The sequence below is a fragment of the Manis pentadactyla genome, chromosome 7, assembly GCF_030020395.1.
Source record: "Manis pentadactyla isolate mManPen7 chromosome 7, mManPen7.hap1, whole genome shotgun sequence".
NCBI classification, from domain to species: domain Eukaryota; kingdom Metazoa; phylum Chordata; class Mammalia; order Pholidota; family Manidae; genus Manis; species Manis pentadactyla.
The window spans coordinates 13183720-13206150 of NC_080025.1; positions in this window are offsets into that span (position 1 = coordinate 13183720).

The window sequence follows — 22431 nt, forward strand, 5'->3', positions numbered from 1 at the left end:
GTTAATGTGATAGGCCTATGGGCTATATTCTAAATAGAGTAGAAACATAAAAGTATAAAGACTGGTTGCCTTTTGCCATCATAAATCTGAGTAAACATATTGGCATAACTGAACCCATTTTTTGACTCAGGGATCCAACACGACTGCACTTTTGGTTTTAAGTCTTCCTCTCAAAAGAGCATAAAACACTGCCTGCTTCCTCTCTTTTTCTCCAGTCTTTATTCTTACCAGAAGTTTAATGTATTCCCTTCCAAACTCCCTCTTCGTCCCATCCTCAGCAGATACTCTACAGAAAGTCTAGTTATTTCCCATTTCCCAGTGTCCTTTTTACTCCTGCTAGTCTCACATGGCACCCTCTATCCCTCCCATTATCACCCCCAAAACAGTGGCTTTTCTTCATCATCTATGCAAACATGATGAGCACCTACCCTGAGTCAGTAATCATGCCAGGCACTGGATGTATTGGTGAGTTAGCCTTACACAGTCCTACTCCACAGAGCTTTCTCCTACTTGTATACCTCTGATGAACAATGTAAACAATCACTGGGAAAAGGTTTAGCAAAAAGGCGGTACCACAGTGGACTAGAGAAATTCAGTAAGAATTCTAACAAGAGGTAAGATGTGAGCCCAAAGGACTTCAAGGAGTTCTCATATTTGAGTGAGCTTCAGGTGGGACTTAAAAATACAGATTCCCAGGATCCCTTAGAGATTCTGATTTAGAAAATCTGATGTGGAGCTTATAAATATGCTCTTTTAACCAACTGCCCAAGTGATTTTGATGCACAAATTTGGGGACAAACTGTCCTACCAGTGAGCCAAATATAAAAAGATTAAGGAGTAGACAGCTTTTACAACTGGCAGGGTGAGTGTGGTGTGACCAAGAAGAGTGAAGATGAAAGTCAACAAAGTGGACTTTCTGTGCAAAAGAGGATACTTGGTAGAATGGAGCCTGGACCTTCGTTCTCAATTTGAAATTTTCTTTTGTTCCAATGAAGATATACTTGTAGAGTTCAGGAAGTCTTCTAGTGACTTACTAAAATATTCTTGAATAACTACTCTGTACCAGTTTTTGCTACCTATGGAATAACACAAAATTCCCACCCTCAAGGAATCAGTCTAGTGAGGAATACTGATGAATAAACAAATAACAATAGCTGCTGTAATGGAGGCAGGGATGGTACTATGACGGCAACTGAGCATCAAGGCGTCTTACTTTCATGGTCCCTTCCAAGGACCTGCACCTGATTGATATTCTTTTTCTTAAGGAAAGGTCACAACATTCTAGAAGCTTCTGCCACCATGAAACCTGAATCTACTCTGAAGAGTGATGTGCTTGAAATAGATGTGAAGGTGATAGTGGTCCTACCTCATTAGGAAATCAGAAGAGAAGCAAAACACTAATGGTTGAGCTGGACTTGAAACAAACAAGGATTTGTTTGGAGACAAAAATATCTGAAATAATGGTGAAAATGCTGGCAGAGGCAAATAATGTGATGGATTCAGTAGCAAGGACTGGTTTCTTTTGCCTAGAATCTATGTGTAGCTAAAATAATTAAGTGAGTAAGAAAGAAAGGAAATGACCAGAGAAGAAGCAGGCAAACGGGGTAAATGGAAAATGGCCTCGTATATCAAACTCGAGGTTTGGGCTTCACAATGCAGATCAGGGATAACTTTAAAAAATCACCTGAGACTCCTTTGAAAATACCAAGGCCTACGTCATGCCAACCTACAATCTAAAAGGTTGGGGTGGAGTTTGAGAAGTGTATTTTGTATTAAATTCTACCATGGAAAAGGGCAGGACAACGTGAGAAAGAATAAGAGAAAGAGTGAGAATTTAAAGAAAGTTTGTCAGAGAAAATGGCTCTAAAACCAGGCCTACAGGATGAAGCAAGGCGCAAGGCACACAGTGGCTGGAAGGACTGGTTCAGGCAAAAGAAGGAATCTGTGGTCTAGGGAGGGAAAGGCCAGGAAGTGAAAGCAGGCGCTATGGCAGAGGGAAGCCATCAAGGAGGCGCGTGCGCCAGGCCACTTGGAGAACTAAACAGTGGCCCAATTACTCAGTCTTGTGGGCCATGACTTTATATTTTGTTCTCAATATAAAAGAAACTTACTGAGTGTTACTAATTGGGGAAAAAAATGACATGCTCCAACTTTTATATGCAAAATGCCACTTTGGCTGCTGTGTGAAGAAAGGCTTGTCATGGACAAGGGAGGAATGGGTCCGGCTTCTTTAGAGGCCGTTACAGAGTGGCTCAGACCAGGGTTGTAACAATGGAGATGGGATCTATTTAACTATGCTTACTTATGTAATCTTTTATGTCCTGATACATGGGTGATGACCACACCTTGTCTACCACAATACACTTATACCCTTAGCTTTGTACATGTCTGGCAACCAGAAAATGTCTATCTGGAAGTCTATTACATTGGCCAATCTAATGAGTAACTCTCTGTAATGAAGAACTTAATTGTTTTATTTAAAAACCTATTAAATAATTAAGTAATTAAGACACTGAGGAGTAATTAGGAAAATAATCATGAAAAAATATTCAACACTAAGTCAGGCATACATGCATTACTTAATACCACAAAATAGCAGTGTATATCACCATCTTTAGCAAACAAAATTTAGAAAGTAACTTCTTGTAGCTGATGCTGACATCCAACAAATGGATTAAGTTAAAATTGTTCTTATACTGTATTTATCTGGAAAAAAATAGCTAAAATTAAACATGTTAGTTACCATTTGCATGGACTTCGGTGATTTCAAATGACACCTGATGGGCATATCATTAAATTAAACCAAAACTCAATAGAAAATGGAATTTTTAGCATTGTCTTGTTGGATATCTGAGTTTTTACTGAAATGGATCATTTATATATATTTTATTACAGCCACAAATACAAACATGTGTTAACAGGAAGAAAAAGGCAGGTGTTACTTATCACTGGAACAAAATTGTACTTCTAGCTGCCATAATAACTCATATTGTGACTTTTTAAAACCCTCCAACCAAAGGTTATCCTCAGAAGACTTCAACATATATTAAGATACTGGATACTGAATAATTGTTTAGGTTTATGGGATTTTGCTTTTTAGTAAATTTCATCCTAAATCAGTTGTTGGATTTTTGTTCCAAATTATTTCTAAAATTTTAATGTACTTTTCAAAAATAAGAGGTTTGAAAGGCTTTAGATCCTTCATTCTTATTATTTTTTCATTCTTCTCTATTGACCTTACTTTACTATTTGCCTTGATTGTGGAATCTCACCAGCCTGGCTTCAAAAGAGATGAGAACATATCTTACAAATATGTAGATGATAATTACTTTCATAATTTCTCTTGATAGTATATAAATAGATAGGTATCAAAATTTTCCGCCAAATTGGAGAAATTATATCAATTTAATGTTTTATGTAATTTTTTTTTCAATATACATGGGTTTTTAATAGTAAGGGAGATCTAAATAGCATATTTTACATTCATGTGTTTATTTCACCTGGATATGTTTTATTTTTTTCTGGTAGCTCATTTTTAATTTGGCCTAGAAGAGGCGTAATGAAAGCATGCACGGGCCCAGGATGTGTTGCATGACCTGACCAATGCAGAGCTGGGATTGACCCCGCTTGAGCATGAGGGATGATGCTGAACTGCCTAAGACAGACAGATAAAACAGTACCTAACCACAGCACTGGGAAGTTAGAAGAAGATTACAGTGTTCATTTGCACACCTGGTTTGTGCTGTAATCAATTTCTATTTAGCTTCTCTTCATTGACCTCTTTGGCAAGTTCTATGCATCCTGAATAAAGCAATCAGAGCATAAATGCAGTCGTTCAGCTCATCACAGCTTATGAACACGTCAGTGGGGGTACAGTGTACTATTTTCACAGCCATCTCATAATGAACACCAAACCGACCAAACTTTTATTAAGGACTTACTAGAAAAGGCCATGCTACACCCTGCCACCTCAGTTCTAGGAAAAAGAAGCCAACTGTATGTGAAGACAGAATGTCTACTGAGGATTTCAGCATCATGGTGATAGGGATACCTTCTAAATTATGAATGATGATTCATAACCCACAAATGCCTCTATCCATTCTCTGCTTCTTGCCTTTGATGTCTGACATGGTCGTGCTAATTTGGTCACTAAAAGAATTCTGTTTCTGTTGTTTTCATTTTAGCAGTTGTTTCTTTTTGCCTTTAATTTTATTTTTGTGTATGTAAAACCATTTGCATGATCCCAAGGTCAAACTGTTTAAAAGCACATTGAGAAAAATCTTGGTGCTATTCCAAACTCATCTCCTTTGTTTCTACCCATCATTCTCATTAGTTCCTTGTTTATTTTAACCAAGTACAGGTCTAGTGTTTGTATGTACTTTTTTTTCTCCCTTTTTAAATTTTTTACACAATATATACAATATCCTGCATCTCCCTGCTTTGGTCACTTACAAATATATCCTGGCAATCATACTACTGCAATAGAAATGTTTTTCATTCTTTGAGTGTGTACGTGTGCATGTTTACGGGTGATAATATTCCATTTGGTGATGTGCCCTAAGTTGATGGATGTAATTTTGTTTCTCATTCTATTTTTTACAAATCATATCACAGTGAAAACCTTGTTCATGTTGTTTTCCTCATATTTCTGGAAATGAACCTTAGAGCCATTTTTATAGAAATGGGACAGCTAAGACAAGGAGTAACAGTGACAAGTTGCTTAGATGTTACCAAGTATCCCCCTGCACAGGGTCTTCCTGGTGTGCACCCCTACCAACAGCATATCGGAGTGCCTGATCCTCTACACCTTGCCACAGAGTGTGTTGCCACAGAGTGTGTTTCCAGTTTTCAATTTTTGCCAATCTGATATGTGACAGAACAAAACTTGGTTCTAAAAGTTTTCTAACTATAGCAAATTAACAAGCTTTACTGAAGGAATAATTTGTTCTCAATTTTATAGTTTTGGAAATGCTCTATTATTTAGAAATAACTCCTTAGTGACCTCAATTTGCAGAACAACTTTTAAAGTACCAATAACAGGCATCACCGTGCCAGTTCATTTGCCAGCCAAGCAGAGAGCTGAATCTTTCTTTGTGCTCTCCAAAGGAAAATCTATAAAACAAACCTTACATATTCTTTGGAACTGAAGAGCAGTAAGTTGTTTCTACTTGAACACTGCACATCATATGGTTGCATATGCTACATAAAAGTCAGATTACTCCAACTGAAGCCTACATGAGGCTTTCATTTATTTTTACAATAAAGTGCCTTTGATTCTCTTCTAAATTAATTGTCAAGTCTCCTAAGATTTGACATTGAGGACACCATCCATTACAATTAACCAAGGAGTAAAAAATACATAATGATTTTTTTCTTTTCACAGAACGATGGGATTTCATCTAGATTTTCTGATTAATTTGGTATTTTACTTTGTATTATATCTCAATTTATGTAGTTTTCTGTTCATTCCTTGAGGGCACTTTTATGATCCATGAAAATCCAATCCAAAATAAAAAAGGAAAATATTTCAATATTCATTTTCCCCCCAAGGTAAATTTGTGCTACCCCACTGCAAGTAAGTACTGAGAATTGGCATTTTCAATGCTGGTAAACTGCCAGAAAGCAACTTGCTACTTTTTCTTACCACTGTTTTTTATTGTTCAGAAAATAAATGAAAATTAACTCAAATTACTTCTTACTGTTACCGATACTATTTATCCAATTATTCAAACAACAAAGTTAAGATAGTTTTATTATGTCATTCTAGAAGATAAATTATTATTAATAAAATTATTGTGAATAAGGGATTATTATATTCTAGATCACATTTAAAGCAACAGTCCATGGATGTCAAATTGTTTTATGCTTTAGTGCAGCTTCATTCTATTTTGCATCTTTTTCTAAAGAGAACCAGGGCTATAAAGAAATGCACCTCCATGTCCATCATTAACTTTTTAATGGAGAATTCATATCCACAGTGACGAATGTTTCATACGAATAGCAGTAACTGTATTTATTTGTCATAAATCCTCTCTACCTTATGAATAAGGTACATTCTAGTGCTGCTTGAATTCATAGACAAACCCAATCTAATTCGATTAAAATGTAACTAAGCTCATGTATTTCAGTCTAGAAGTCAAGATATCTTGAGAAAAATGTTTTGAAATAGGCATGATGTTTTATAGGGTAAGTATTTGCAATAGGGAACAAGTGTAAGTTACTTATATGCTACCTAGGCAACAGGTACAGGTTAATTATTTGTAATAAATAAAAATCAGGGGAGAAGACCTGTATGGATCAGGCAAAAATGCTATCATGTGGGTATGGGGGTATCTTCCAAACCCAGAGAGGTTCCTGATGAAAACAACACACACAGGTTAGCTTGGCATCGCCGTGTCCTTGTCATTCCTCTATTCTCCCAGCTGGGAGTCCCTAGGCCACAGATACCTGGCCCTCAGACACACAGGGAACAGGAAGTGCCTTCCTCCGCCTCCCAGCACTTACAAGACATGTGAGGCAGTCCTGTGCCCTGTGTGCCAGCTTTCCTTCCGAACCGCCCCAGTTGCCTAAGCCTCATCCACACTCAGGATTCCAGTCCTCTGGAGGGCTACAAATAAATATTGTCTTTTAAAACTCAGATCCAAAGCAATCCCTCTGCCCCCTTTTCAAGATCCTTCACACTTCAGATTTACCTGATCTTTCAGCTCCAGGCCCTGTCACACTCTTTGATGTAATACTGGAGACACAATTGACAACTAACTCCCCACTCTTGGAACGTACCAGGTGCTATGGTGCATTCTTGTTTAGATCTTACTTCCTCTGTTTCACATGACTATGACTTATCTATGCCAGTAAATACAACTGGTAATTAGGAAGGTTACTTCTGTATCCGGGCATTTAAGAAGGGTCTGTGCCTTTCCCACGTATTCTAGTGTTCTGCTAGGTGGATGCAGAGATTGACAAAACCCCAGGAAACAGCAAAACTACAAGGAAGGAAACAGGGTTCCAGAATCACTGCAAGTAAGATAACTATCCCCTGATATGAACACCCACATTGAATTGTTCCATATGTCATAAAAAATGTCTATTAGCAAAGCACAAAGCACTGGCATTTTGTAGTTGACTTGTTCTAACAATTTTAAAACCTAAATATTGTAGATCCTAAAAAAGAAGAGGGGACTTCTTCTACTTAAACTGGGTAACTTGTCTACAATATTCTTTTTGTTTGTGTTAATTCAAGCAAAAAATATTCATTAAACACCAATGTTGATTAGAATACTATGCCAAATTGTCATGTGAATGTGATTATGATCAAATATGATAATTATTGTTAAGAAATTTGAATTTTTAAATTACAATTTTCACTAAGCTATAAAGGGATCTTCTTTGTTAACTTACTGTTTTGGAAAACATGCTGAGCAATTGTAAGTGAAATTCTACCTCTATTTTATGAAGACGAAGAAAGTATTCTAGTCAAATGATATTAACAATTTCTACAAATTTGTTACTAAGACTCTACTATGCATAATATACTGCATGTCATCACAGACACTTTAGAAAGAACATATTCTTCTCATAAAGTAAATTAAAAAAAAGAAATAATGGCAAACTGATAAATCTGACCATTTTCTTCTTCCTTTTGAAGGACAGCCTTGGTTATATAAAAAAAGAAGCTGTTTTTCACAATATCAAATAGTTTAAACTAATAGAGAAATCAAATAGGTATTAAAGGCAAAAGAAAGATAATTGAACCTGTATAGCAAGATCTTAACTAAACATATTTTCTTGAATGAGTTAAACAAAGTTTCTTAGCAACTTAAATAATTCTTCCTTTAAGAGACAAAAATTAGATACAGTGGAGCCAAGATGGCGGCGTGAGTAGAGCAGCGGAAATCTCCTCCCAAAACAACATATATCTATGAAAATATAACAAAGACAACCCTTCCTAGAAAAAAGACAAGAGGACACAGGACAATATCCAGACCACATCCGCACCTGAGAGAACCCAGCGCCTCGCGAAGGGGGTAAGATACAAGCCCCGGCCCCGCGGGAGCCGAGCGCCCCTCCCCCCAGCTCCCGGCGGGAGAAGAGCAGGCAGAGCGGGAGGGAGACGGAGCCCAGGACTGCCGAACACCCAGCCCCAGCCATCCGGGCCAGAGCGCAGACACAGTGCGTGCACGGGGCCCTGGATACTAGGGCAACAGGGCACCAAGAATGGAGAGAGGGGACTGGAGGCCTGGCACCAGAGGACATAAGAAAAGTGAGCGGACATTTTTTTTTTTTCTGTTTTGATTTGGCGAGCGCTTTTCGGAAGTCTTAAAGGGATAGGGACCCCTATACTAGGGAAACAGGACAGCAAGACCGGTGAGCAGATGCCTGAGGCTGGCGCTGGAGAATAAAGAAAAACTAGCGGCCATTTTCTATTTTTATTTTTTATTTTTTTAATTAAAAAAAATTTTTTTTTTGTGGTCCTTGTTTTGTTCTGGTGGGTGCTTTCTGGAAGTCTTAAAGGGGCAGGGCGGGACACTTAATCAAGAGGTAGGGAATCCGGGATCTCTGGGCACTCTAACCCCTGGGCTGCAGGGAGCAGGGAGGCCCCTTACGGAGATAAATAGCCTCCCAGCCGCTCCTGCTCCAACGCGACTCCACCATTTTGGAGCAGCTGCCTGAGCCAGGCCACGCCCACAGCAACAGCGGAGATTAACTCCATAGCAGCCGGGCAGGAAGCAGAAACCCTGTCTGCGCGCAGCTGCGCAGCACAAGCCACTAGAGGTCGCTGTTCTCCCAGGAGAGGAGGGCCACAAACCAACAAGAAGGGAAGTTCTTCCAGCCGTCACTCGCCCCTGCTCTGCAGACTATTCCCATCACCATGAAAAGGCAAAACTACAGGTAGACAAAGAGCACAGAGACAACACCAGAGCGGGAGACAGACCTAACCAGTCTTCCTGACAAAGGATTCAAAATAAAAATCATAAACATGCTGACAGAGATGCAGAGAAATACACAAGAGATATGGGATAAAGTCCAGAGGGAGATCACAGATGCCAGAAAGGAGATTACAGAAATGAAACAAACTCTGGAAGACTTTATAAGCAGAATGAATGAGATGCAAGAGGCCATTGATGGAATTGAAACCAGAGAACAGGAACGCATAGAAGCTGACATAGAGAGAGATAAAAGGATCTCCAGGAATGAAACGATATTAAGAGAACTGTGTGACCAATCAAAAAGGAACAACATCCGTATTATAGGGGTTCCAGAAAAAGAAGAGAGAGGAAAAGAGATGGAAAGTATCTTGGAAGAAATAATTGCTGAAAACTTCCCCAAACTGGGGGAGGAAATAATCGAACAGACCACAGAAGTACACAGAACCCCCAACAGATAGGATCCGAGGAGGACAACACCAAGACACATAATAATTAAAATGGCAAAGATCAAGGACAAGGAAAGAGTTTTAAAGGCAGCTAGAGAGAAAAAGGTCACCTATAAAGGTAAACCCATCAGGCTAACGTCAGGCTTCTCAACAGAAACCCTACAGGCCAGAAGAGAATGGCATGATATACTTAATGCAATGAAACAGAAGGGCCTTGAACCAAGGATACTGTATCAAGCACGATTATCATTTAAATATGATGGTGGAATTAAACAATTCCCAGACAAACAAAAGCTGAGGGAATTTGCTTCCCACAAACCACCTCTACAGGACATCTTACAGGGACTGCTCTAGATGGGAGCACTCCTAGAAAGAGCACAGAACAAAACACCCAACAAAGGTGAATGGAGGAGGAGGAATAAGAAGGGACAGAAGAAAAGAATCTCCAGACAGTGTATATAACAGCTCAATAAGCAAGCTAAGTTAGGCAGTAAGATACTAAAGAGGCTAACCTTCAACCTTTGGTAACAACGAATTTAAAACCTGCAATGGCAAAAGTACATATCTTTCAATAGTCACCCTAAAAGTTAATGGACTGAAAGCACCAATCAAAAGACACAGAGTAATAGAATGGATAAAAAAGCAAGACCCATCTATATGCTGCTTACAAGAAACTCACCTCAAACCCAAAGACATGCACAGACTAAAAGTCAAGGGATGGAAAAACATATTTCAGGCAAACAACAGCGAGAAGAAAGCAGGGGTTGCAGTACTAATACCAGACAAAATAGACTTCAAAACAAAGAAAGTAACAAGAGATAAAGAAGGACACTACATAATGATAAAGGGCTCAGTCCAACAAGAGGATATAACCATTCTAAATATATATGCACCCAACACAGGGGCACCACCATATGTGAAACAAATACTAACAGAACTAAAGGGGAAAATAGACTGCAGTGCAATCATTCTAGGAGACTTCAACACACCACTCACCCCAAAGGATAGATCCACCGAGCAGAAAATAAGTAAGGACACAGAAGGACTGAACAACACAGTACAGCATATGGACCTAATAGACATCTACAGAACTCTACATCCAAAAGCAACAGGATACACATTCTTCTCAAGTGCACATGGAACATTCTCCACAATAGACCACATACTAGGCCACAAAAAGAGCCTCAGTAAATTCCAAAAGACTGAAATCGTACCAACCAACTTTTCAGACCACAAAGGCATAAAACTAGAAATAAACTGTACAAAGAAAGCAAAAAGGCTCACAAACACATGGAGGCTTAACAACACGCTCCTAAATAATCAATGGATCAATGACCAAATCAAAATGGAGATCCAGCAACATATGGAAACAAATGACAACAACAACACTAAGCCCCAACTTCTGTGGGACACAGCAAAACCAGTCTTAAGAAGAAAGTATATAGCAATCCAAGCATATTTTAAAAAGGAAGAACAATCCCAAATGAATGGTCTAATGTCACAGTTATCGAAATTGGAAAAAGAAGAACAAATGAGGCCTAAGGTCAGCAGAAGGAGGGACATAATAAAGTTCAGAGAAGAAATAAATAAAATTGAGAAGAATAAAACAATAGCAAAAGTCAACGAAACCGAGATCTGGTTCTTCGAGAAAATAAACAAAATAGATAAGCCTCTAGCCAGACTTATTAAGAAGAAAAGAGAGTCAACACAAATCAACAGTATCAGAAATGAGAAATGAAAAATCACGATGGACCCCACAGAAATACAAAGACTTATTAGAGAATACTATGAAAACCTATATGCTAACAAGCTGGGAAACCTAGGAGAAATGGACAACTTCCTAGAAAAATACAAAATTCCAAGACTGACCCAGAAAGAAACAGAAAATCTAAACAGACCAATTACCAGCAACAAAATTGAAGCGGTAATCAAAAAACTACCAAAGAACAAAACCTCCGGGCCAGGTCGATTTACCTCGGAATTTTATCATACAGACAGGGAAGACATAACTCCTATTCTCCTTAGAGTTTTCCAAAAAATAGAAGAGGAGGGGATACTCCCAAACTCATTGTATGAAGCTAACATCACCCTAATACGAAAACCAGGCAAAGACCCCACCAAAAAAGAAAACTACAGACCAAAATCCCTGATGAACGTAGATGCAAAAATACTCAACAAAATATTAGCAAACCGAATTCAAAAATACATCAAAAGGACCATACACCATGACCAAGTGGGATTCATCCCAGGGATGCAAGGATGGTACAACATTCGAAAGTCCATCAACATCATCCACCACATCAACAAAAAGAAAGACAAAAACCAAATGATCTTCTCCATAGATGCTGAAAAAGCATTTGACAAAGTTCAACATCCATTCATGATAAAAGCTCTCAGCAAAATGGGAATAGAGGGCAAGTACCTCAACATAATAAAGGCCATATATGATAAACCCACAGCCAACATTATATTGAACAGCAAGAAGCTGAAAGCATTTCCTCTGAGATCGGGAACTAGACAGGGATGCCCACTCTCCCCACTGTTATTTAACATAGTACTGGAGGTCCTAGCCATGGCAATCAGACAAAACAAAAAAATACAAGAAATCCAGATTGGTAAAGAAGAAGTTAAACTGTCACTATTTGCAGATGACATGATACTGTACATAAAAAACCCTAAAGACTCCACCCCAAAACTACTAGAACTGATATCGGAATATAGCAAAGTTGCAGGATACAAAATCAACACACAGAAATCTGTGGCTTTCCTATATACTAACAATGAACCAAGAGAAAGAGAAATCAGGAAAACAACTCCATTCACAATTGCATCAAAAAAAATAAAATACCTAGGAATAAACCTAACCAAAGAAGTGAAAGACTTATACTCTGAAAACTACAAGTCACTCTTAAGAGAAATTAAAGGGGACACTAACAGATGGAAACGCATCCCATGCTCATGGCTAGGAAGAATTAATATCGTCAAAATGGCCATCCTGCCCAAAGCAATATACAGATTTGATGCAATACCTATGAAACTACCAGCAACATTCTTCAATGAACTGGAACAAATAATTCAAAAATTCATATGGAAACACCAAAGACCCCGAATAGCCAAAGCAATCCTGAGAAAGAAGAATAAAGTAGGGGGGATCTCACTCCCCAACTTCAAGCTCTACTATAAAGCCATAGTAATCAAGACAATTTGGTACTGGCACAAGAACAGAGCCACAGACCAATGGAACAGACTAGACAATCCAGACATTAACCCAGATATATAGGGCCAATTAATATTTGATAAAGGAGCCATGGACATACAATGGCAAAATGACAGTCTCTTCAACAGATGGTGCTGGCAAAACTGGACAGCTACATGTAGGAGAATGAAACTGGACCATTGTCTAACCCCATACACAAAAGTAAATTCAAAATGGATCAAAGACCTGAATGTAAGTCATGAAACCATTAAACTCTTGGAAGAAAACATAGGCAAAAACCTCTTAGACATAAACATGAGTGACGTCTTCTTGAACATATCTCCCCGGGCAAGGAAAACAACAGCAAAAATGAACAAGTGGGACTATATTAAGCGGAAAAGCTTCTGTACAGCAAAAGACACCATCAATAGAACAAAAAGGAACCCTACAGTATGGGAGAATATATTTGAAAACGACACATCCGATAAAGGCTTGACGTCCAGAATATATAAAGAGCTCACACACCTCAACAAACAAAAAACAAATAACCCAATTAAAAAATGGGCAGAGGAACTGAACAGACAGTTCTCCAAAACAGAAATACAGATGGCCAACAGACACATGAAAAGATGCTCCACATCGCTAATTATCAGAGAAATGCAAATTAAAACTACAATGAGGTATCACCTCACACCAGTAAGGATGGCTGCCATCCAAAAGACAAACAACAACAAATGTTGGCGAGGCTGTGGAGAAAGGGGAACCCTCCTACACTGCTGGTGGGAATGTAAATTAGTTCAACTATTGTGGAAAGCAGTATGGAGGTACATCAAAATGCTCAAAACAGACTTACCATTTGACCCAGGAATTCCACTCCTAGGAATTTACCCTAAGAATGCAGCAATCAAGTTTGAGAAAGACCAATGCACCCCTATGTTTATCGCAGCACTATTTACAATAGCCAAGAATTGGAAGCAACCTAAATGTCCATCGATGGATGAATGGATAAAGAAGATGTGGTACATATACACAATGGAATACTACTCAGCCTTAAGAAAAGGGCAAATCCAACCATTTGCAGCAACACGGATGGAGCTGGAGGGTATTATGCTCAGTGAAACAAGCCAAGCGGAGAAAGAGAAATACCAAATGATTTCACTCATCTGTGGAATATAAGAACAAAGGAAAAACTGAAGGAACAAAACAGCAGCAGAATCACAGAACTCAAGAATGGACTAACAGGTACCAAAGGGAAAGGGACTGGGGAGGATGGGTGGGTAGGGAGGCATAAGGGGGGGGGGGAGAAGAAGGGGGTATTAAGATTAGCATGCATGGAGGGGTGGGAGAAAGGGGAGGGCTGTACAGCACAGAAAAGGCAAGTAGTGATTCTACAACATTTTGCTATGCTGATGGACAGTGACTGTAAAGGGGTTTATAGGGGGGACCTGGTATAGGGGAGAGCCTAGTAAACATAATATCTGTCATGTAAGTGTAGATTAGTGATACCAAAAAAAAGGCAGTTCCTGTGTGGTGACCTCCAATGAGTTCTACACAAGGGTATAAAGGGCATATAAACGTGTATGCAAAGGGTCTGTTTGTGTTTATACAGAAGATCAAAGCCTAATTTGGCTACCCTGAAAATGAACTAAGATACGATATGAAAAAAAACTTCCAACATCAGCACTCTCTGGAAGACTCATGCCACAAGATGATCATCAAAAAACCCCAACAAAGATCCACGCACTGCTACAGCTGTAGATGCACTCATCCCACCAGTTCCTGGACTTGCCATGGGAATGAAGGAGGAGATATCTAAGCTGGCCTGTGTATACAGTAAAACAACAAATTTGACTGGATCTAGACTGTCGGAACTCGACCAAGAATTAGGAGAAGTGCAAATTGTAGTGCTCCAAAATCTTACAACTACAGACTATTTACTGTTAAAAGAACATATGAGATGTGAACAGTCCCCAGGAATGGGTTGTTTTAATTTGTCTGATTTCTCTCAGACTGTTCAAGTTCAGTTGGACAATATCCACCATATCATAGATAAGTTTTCACACATGCCTAAGGTGCCTAACTGGTTTTCTTGGTTTCCCTGGAGATGGCTGGTAATTACAGGTATGCTTTGGTTATGTAACTATACTCCTATTATGTTAATGTGTGTGCACAATTTAATTAGTAGTTTAAAACCTATACATGCTGAAGTTACTCTACAAGAAGATATGTCAAAGAAATAATCAATCTTCCCATGTTTTCTGCCGCCTGCTACTTCTATAGCTTTTCTTCTTCCTTCCTAATTACAACAACCCTTAAACAGAATTCGTGCCTCATATCAAATTTACCGAGTATCATAATTCTTCCAAGTGGTAAAGATACCTCAAGACAAATGCTGGGCATAGAAACCACAGGGCATAAATATGCAAAGAAGTAAAAAGCTAAACAATAAGGCTTTTCAAACAATAAGGCTTCTCTCTCACTTGCCAACTTTATATTTCCCTGTATGGCCCCGGAAGATGACTGGTTAGCCAGAGACGGGTAAGATTCCTCAAGGGAGGAACAACCTAAGACAGGCACAGTCGCAGGGGGGCCATCAGGTGAGAAATTGGGGATCAACAGAGGTGAGGCTTAGAACCTCACCCCCCCGTTCTGAGAGAAATCTTCTGCATCCATGGATGTTTTATTGCCCTAGTCTAGCTTGGATTAACACATAGTCTACAGGCACACACCTGATCATCTACATTTGCTCTCTTACAACACTAAACTATGTTTTCTACCTTTATCTTGTATCTACCTACCACTTCAGCATTTTATTAAAAATAATAATAATATAGAGCAAAATGTGGTATCCACATATAAATCAAGTATAAAAATCAAATGAGTATTCATATTTGAACTGACTGTTTATAGTTCATAATGCATGAGCAAAACCAAAAGTTTCTATGATGACTGCCCTTGTACTGTTCACCATGTAACTTATTCACTATGTAAGAATTTGTTCTCCATGTAAGAACTTGTTCGTTATGCTTCAGAAGATTGGAGACTGACGAAAATTAGTCTTGGGGTGGATTAATGATTGTGCATTGAGCATTGACTCCCCTATACAGAATTTTATTGTTGTTAACAACCATTTGATCAATAAATATGAGAGATGCCCTCAAAAAAAAAAAAGTGCACACTTCCAATTGTAAAATAAATAAGTAACCAGGATGTAATGTATAGTACAAGAATATAGTCAAAATATTGTAACAGCTTGGTATGGTGACAGCTTGTACCTAGAATTATCATGAATATAAATGTTGAATCACTGTGTTGTACACCTGAAACTAATGTAATACTGTGTGTCAACTACCCTTCAAAAAAAAATAATTATCTACAAAAAAAAAAAAAAGTTTACCATTTTAGCATTATTCAAATGTAATCTTGCTGAAAATGGGGTGGATGGTGAGTTTAGTTAAATGAACTTTCAAATTACTGAAGTACTATGATTCTCAAGGTCCACCCCCCCGGATATTTAAGATAAAACCTGTATTTTATGTTTTCTGTACATTAACATCTAATATATATTAAAAATGAGACTTAAAATAAAATAAATAAATAATAAAATAAAAAAGAGACAAAAATTAGTTTTAAATATAAAAATTTCAGTTAAAAAAATAAACCCAAACATTCTCAGAGCCAGCATTCTCCTGAAGTAATATAGCATCAATATAAGATTCACAAGCCTGTGCTTAAAATTTCAATTATATTTGTGCTATTTCGAGCCAAAAGATTTACTACATCCTGGCTCTGAACCATATTATCATCTAAACATAAGAGAGTAAAATTGCTTTAAAGGGGGTTCCTTAGCAACAATCACCAAGTTGGCTTAGGAGAGTAACATCACATGCTGTAAGACAGCAGAGTCCTTCTTGATTTTCAAAGTAATTTTATGAAATAAATCACTTAAGATATTATGCAATGGCAAGAATGTCTCGTTTTCATTTAAGAACCCTGTACCTTTACACAGAAACCAAGCTACAGTTAATTAAAGCACTCACATCTGCTCCAGAAGCACATGTGCAAATCCCAGGACCACATACCATAATGCAGACTAACAACAATTTAATGACAATTCAAACTTTTTTCACTATATATTTTTCACCTTAAGTTATATTTCACATTGTGTAACTTGAACACTCAAGGAAAACATACACTGAGGGAAAACAATTTTATGTTGCATTAAAAGGCAACAGACGTTACATACAGAATGGCACTTCCTCCATGAATATTCAATCTTCCATTTGCTACTGAATTAAGATTTGTTATTTATCTCAATGATATTCAAAAATAACCTGGCTTAGTTCTGAGTACTAACTGAGAATCTAAATCTGTTTGAAACACTGATGTGTCCTAGAATAAGAATGTTTTGTAGTTCTGGTTGTGGATGAACGTCTTCACATTCACATGTATAATTCCTAATCTCTAGCAGTAGCTTTTCCAGTGCTGCAGGCAAACAGATCATGCCTCTCATCAGCATGAAAAGTCACATTCCTAAGCGGCACCTCGTATGATATCCACATATGGTTTATCGAAGCAACAAAAAGCCCATTTTGCTTTGTTAATGGTTTACTATTATACTATGAAATGTATGTGTTCTTTTCCTGGTTTTGTTTATGCAAAGTACGTTTACTAGCCTTAATTCCCTCTTGCATTTATGCTGAGACTGTAATGTATTCACCCACATAAACTTCAAAAATTAAAAATGCGTAACACTCATAAAACATAAATAATACATAAATACAAAAAAGGATAACTGGACAAAATTATTTTTTTTTACAGTAACAGTTTTGAAACCATATAAATAAAGGTATTAAATTTTGCATTTATATCAAAGACAATTGGCCAAGAAATTATGGCTTGAAGAAATATTAATGAAAACCATCAAGGATTAAAGATTTCATTACTCTCCTAAATATTAATGTTTTACAAAATTTTGCTCTAACCAATCTATTCTAAAATCTAATATTCAATATGAATATGAAAAACAATATTTAAAATAATCTTTTAAATAGTTTTATTAATTCAATTTTTTTTGTGTGTTAATACATACTAATTTTTCTTTTGACATTCCAAAATCCAATGTTATAACCAAAGTAGTATCTTCACCAAGTGATGAGGTGGAAATAACCCTTGGAAGAAACAGGCACTCGAATTTACTCTTATCATTTAATCAATTATTTAGTGAGCTGATTCATGTAGCAATAAGTATAATCATTTGATATTTGTTATATTCAAATCTGTGTAATTGTATATTAGTATTATTCAGCAGCCCTTTTTTTTAACTCCATAAAGTTACAGTGAAGGCATTCATAGATAATGATACTGGTTATATTTCCTTGTACTCAGAAACCTTCTCAAGTACAGATTTTCTATATTGTGGTTTGGCCTTACACCTTTATTATAACTGAGCCACCCAGGTATTACAGAGCTGTCACACAATAAAAACAGACACACTTTCTACTCTTCCCTGTTTCTTTTTGTTCTTCAAATTGCTTCCTTCTAATCTATCTGCTAGTCTCTCTCTTATTTCATTTATTATGTACTCTCCTCTTACTGATTTGATGACAATGCTCTGTCAGAGACCAATAGCTGTTCAAAAAATTTATTCTCCTTTTCTTACTGAGCTACATTTTCCCAGCCATTTTGCAGTTAGGCAAGGCCACATGAGCAATATAACCAACAGAGTGTGACTGGAAGTGACATGTGTCAGTTGAGTCTGGGGCACTGCAGATAGAGCATGGCTTCTACATATTCATTTCTCTGTTCCTGCTGGCTGGGACGGGAATAACCAGAACTCCCTGGGAAGCTTGCAGTAAGGATTGCAGAGGTGCCAGGACAGAGTACCTGGATAACGTTATACCACCAACTTCCTAAGACACCAACCCAGACTGGTACATGAAGAGGGATATAAAATGACACTCATTTTGTTTGAGTCACCAAATTACTGTTAGTTCTCATGCTACCTAGAAGTTTAGCTACCCTAAGATGGAGTTCACAAGTCTGGTGCTGCCATAATAAAAATATCCAGCATTTGCTTAGTAGTTAGGAAACAGTAAAAAAATAAAGCATTAAGAGCCCAAAAATCTGATAACCCTTTTTATGCCAAGATAAAGCTTTTGATAAATGATCATGTGGTCAAAGCTGGAAAGATCCTATTTGCTTCCAAGAGAGCTTATATCATTAGAATTTACAGTTAGGAAGGGTCAGAATATTCATGTTTGGGACTAATACTGGCTACTTTTTCTTAAGATATAAGAAGAAATAATTGAATTCAGGCCAAATGTAACTGTTTCCAATCAGAAATGGTGAGAAATAGAGTTCAGAAATTGACTCCCTATGTTTTCATCTATTTTGATGTATATCCTGTGGGCACTTGAAGGGAAAGTCTATTGAGTAACTGTGGGGTAGTGTGTTTTAAATGTCAATTACATCCTGTTGGTTGATGGAGCTCTTCTATTCCTTTGCTGGTTTTCTGTGTAGGTGTTCAATCAATTGTTGAATTATCCAATTGTAATCCTTTTTAAAACACACACTAACACAGCCACTTGGATTTATCCATGAGGAAAAGCATTATAACTTTAAATAAATCTTGACTCTTTTAGAATTTGTTATTTACTCAACATAGTAGTAAAATATTTTAACCATTCTATTTTCCTCTAAATATTTCTCTTTTTTAGTCTTTATACCTTTTACCTGTAGGTAACACTCATTATTTACCTCTGAGAAGGGTGGTTACAGAAAAGACTAGTCTTGGCTTTTTTCCAAACAAGTTTTCAAATTCATTGTGAAGATACTATATATGGGAGGCGAGGTTTTTTTCAAGCCTTTTGAGAACCTAGTACTAGAACCATGAGGACTCAAGAAATAAAGCTAATTTATAAATAACAGATCAGAAAGAATGTATGACAAAGTGAAAGTTGTTTTTCTGCCCCGAAGGAAATGAAGCTCCTCCATACTAAGGATGAAGGACAAGTCATATATCTATAGTTCTTAGATCCCTAGGGTGGGGTGTATTGTGAGAGTTACTGAACTCAGGAACTGGTAGAATATGCCAGACTGGCTAATGAAAGATCCAAGGATCAGACAAGAAATGTATATTGCATCTTATGTCAATATGGAGAACTGACAGCTGAATCAAGCAAGCCTTTACTTTCCCAAACACTGACATTTCTAATAAAGCTATCCAAAACTTAAATGGAATCCCAGGGAGAAAGTGGAATTGACTGGGTTTATCTAGAATTACATTATATTAAATTTTTATTTATTTCATTTATTTATTTTTTATTAAGATATCATTGATATACACTCTTATGAAGGTTTCACATGAAAAACAATGTGGTTAGTACATTTACCCATATTATCAAGTCCCCCCCATATCCTATTCCAGTCACCATCCATCCGTGTAGTGAGATGCCACAGTCACTACTTGTCTTCTCTGTGCTACACTGTCTTCCCCATGATCCCCCCCACACCATGTGTACTAATCATAATACCCCTCAATCCCCACCAGAAAGGAATAGCAGATATTATAAGTCAAACTCAGTTACAGAAGAACCCTGAATTTTTATACACCAAAGTTTGTGAACTGTGAAATGTGCACCCACTAACTACACAGACAGAGACTAAAACCATCCTCAGTCTTGCAAGAATCTCTGCACCCTTTTCATCCCCTGCTGTGAAGGATGTGGTGAGATTCAGAGTTGTAAGATCAGTGAAGGGGTGACAACCGGAGATAGGATGAGAGCCAGGAATTCCAAAAAACTTGGAAATCAAGAAAGTTGAAATGCTAATGGTTTGAGATGTGAGTATCAATATTTCCAAAGGGTCAAAAAGGATACCTCCAAATTCTCTCTCATATCTCATAGCCTTTTCAGGGCATTCTGGACAAAAGCTCCCAAATTCTAGCCCAGTTCCTAGAACTCGATTCTAATAACAGCTCAACCATCCACTCCTCTTCCTGATGAGTATACCTGAACATATAACCCAAGTTCATACATGCAGTTTTAACAAGCAGCAGCAAATATTTTCTATAGAAAGAAAATCAGCAATAATCAAACACAAACATCTTTATTTAATTCCTAGTTCTGTCACTCAACCAGGCATAATCTTATTGGGAAACCATCCCACCAGCAGAGTGTCAGAGTGAAAAGTAGAACACTTTTCAGAGTGAAATAGTAGATGCTTGATACATGTTAGTTTTTTCTTAATTTGATTGAATATAACACTTCTCTATTAATAATGATATTAGGTAACTGAAACTTTATTTCCTTAATAATATGGATACTTGCCCTACCTATGTTAAAACGTTACAGTGGTGAGTAAATGTGGTGTATATGTGATAGCCTTCTAGATATTAAAAATTATACAAGTAAAATATGACCATTATCACAGCATCATAGGTATTATAATCTCAATAGGTTATAAGCCTAACTTTCTCATTAAATATCAAGTGTTTGATAGGGAAAATCAATTTCAAAAATAATGGATTTAATGCTAAAGATTAGCACAGATTCAATACCTGTTGTATATATAAATTGACATTAAAATGTATAAGGCAGACCAATCACCTGTACCATTCAACTAAGCATTGTTTGAAAATATCAAAGAGTCTGACTTCTATTCTGAATATAATGTCTTTGTAAATTCTTTTTTTTTAATACTTTTTTAAATGCTCAATGAGATTTGCACAAACTTTATCAAATCTGGGGGTTAGGAGGGATCTATAAATACATTATTTAAATTTTCAATTCGGTGGTAAAAAAATGATCACTATTTCCCTGCATCACTGGGGTATTTGAATAGATTGTACATACATTAAACGGGTGCATGAAATAGGCAGTTACATCACTCCAACATGAATTACATGTGTGTGCTTTGTTTCTCACAGTTGAGATCATGACAAATTAGAAACCAATTTTCAAATTATAGAAATAAAAATTTTATAAACATAGAATCTGTTTAGTTTCTAAACAGACACTATTTAGACACTAAATAGTTTAGAAACTATACTATTTAGAACTAAATAGACACATTCAAAAGCACATTTTTAATTATTACTAATTTAACTGTGTAGTTTGCATATATATATGTGAAGAGTATTAATATAAGTATTTAATCTATAACAATGAATTCTGTGTTTCTTTGACTTGGCTCTGTTATCATCTACCATAAGCTTATTAACACTGGAGATGAGTTGTGTTCAACTCAATATTATCATCATGAATTTTGTTAAGAGATTGGTTCTGCAATTCAGGAAACATCACTTTTACATTTGTAAGCCTTTGTACATTTCCCTAGGTTCATGACTTTTATTTCTGACATCTGTAGCCCTCTAGATAAAAGTTGTGAACCCCTGTATCTTAAAAAGAAAGCAAATAAAATATAATTTCAAAAGCAAGACTTTGACTGTATTCCTTGCCCAACATCTGTCTCTGTTTTAAGTCACAATTTAGAAATTGTGTCTACATTACTATCTCTTGGCATTAGACGTGTCACAGCATCCCAGATGATTTCACATGATACCAGAATGATAGATGGGATGTTTGAAAAGTAGCAACATTTTCTTCCAGAAGTAACAGAGGTGCTGTGGGTACAAATAATGGTCAAATACTGTATATTATTCTGTGAAGAAAAAACAGATCATAAACAGTAATAATTTCATGGAAGGCTTTTTGTTGGGATCATGATTTCTCTTGATTTAAGAGAATAGAAGAAAGACAAAATACAGGCTAAATGATGAGTTTTTAAATATTTACAGGTAACTCTCAATTATCCATGCAAAACAATACTCATCCCTAGAAATAAGGCTAGGACTCTAACC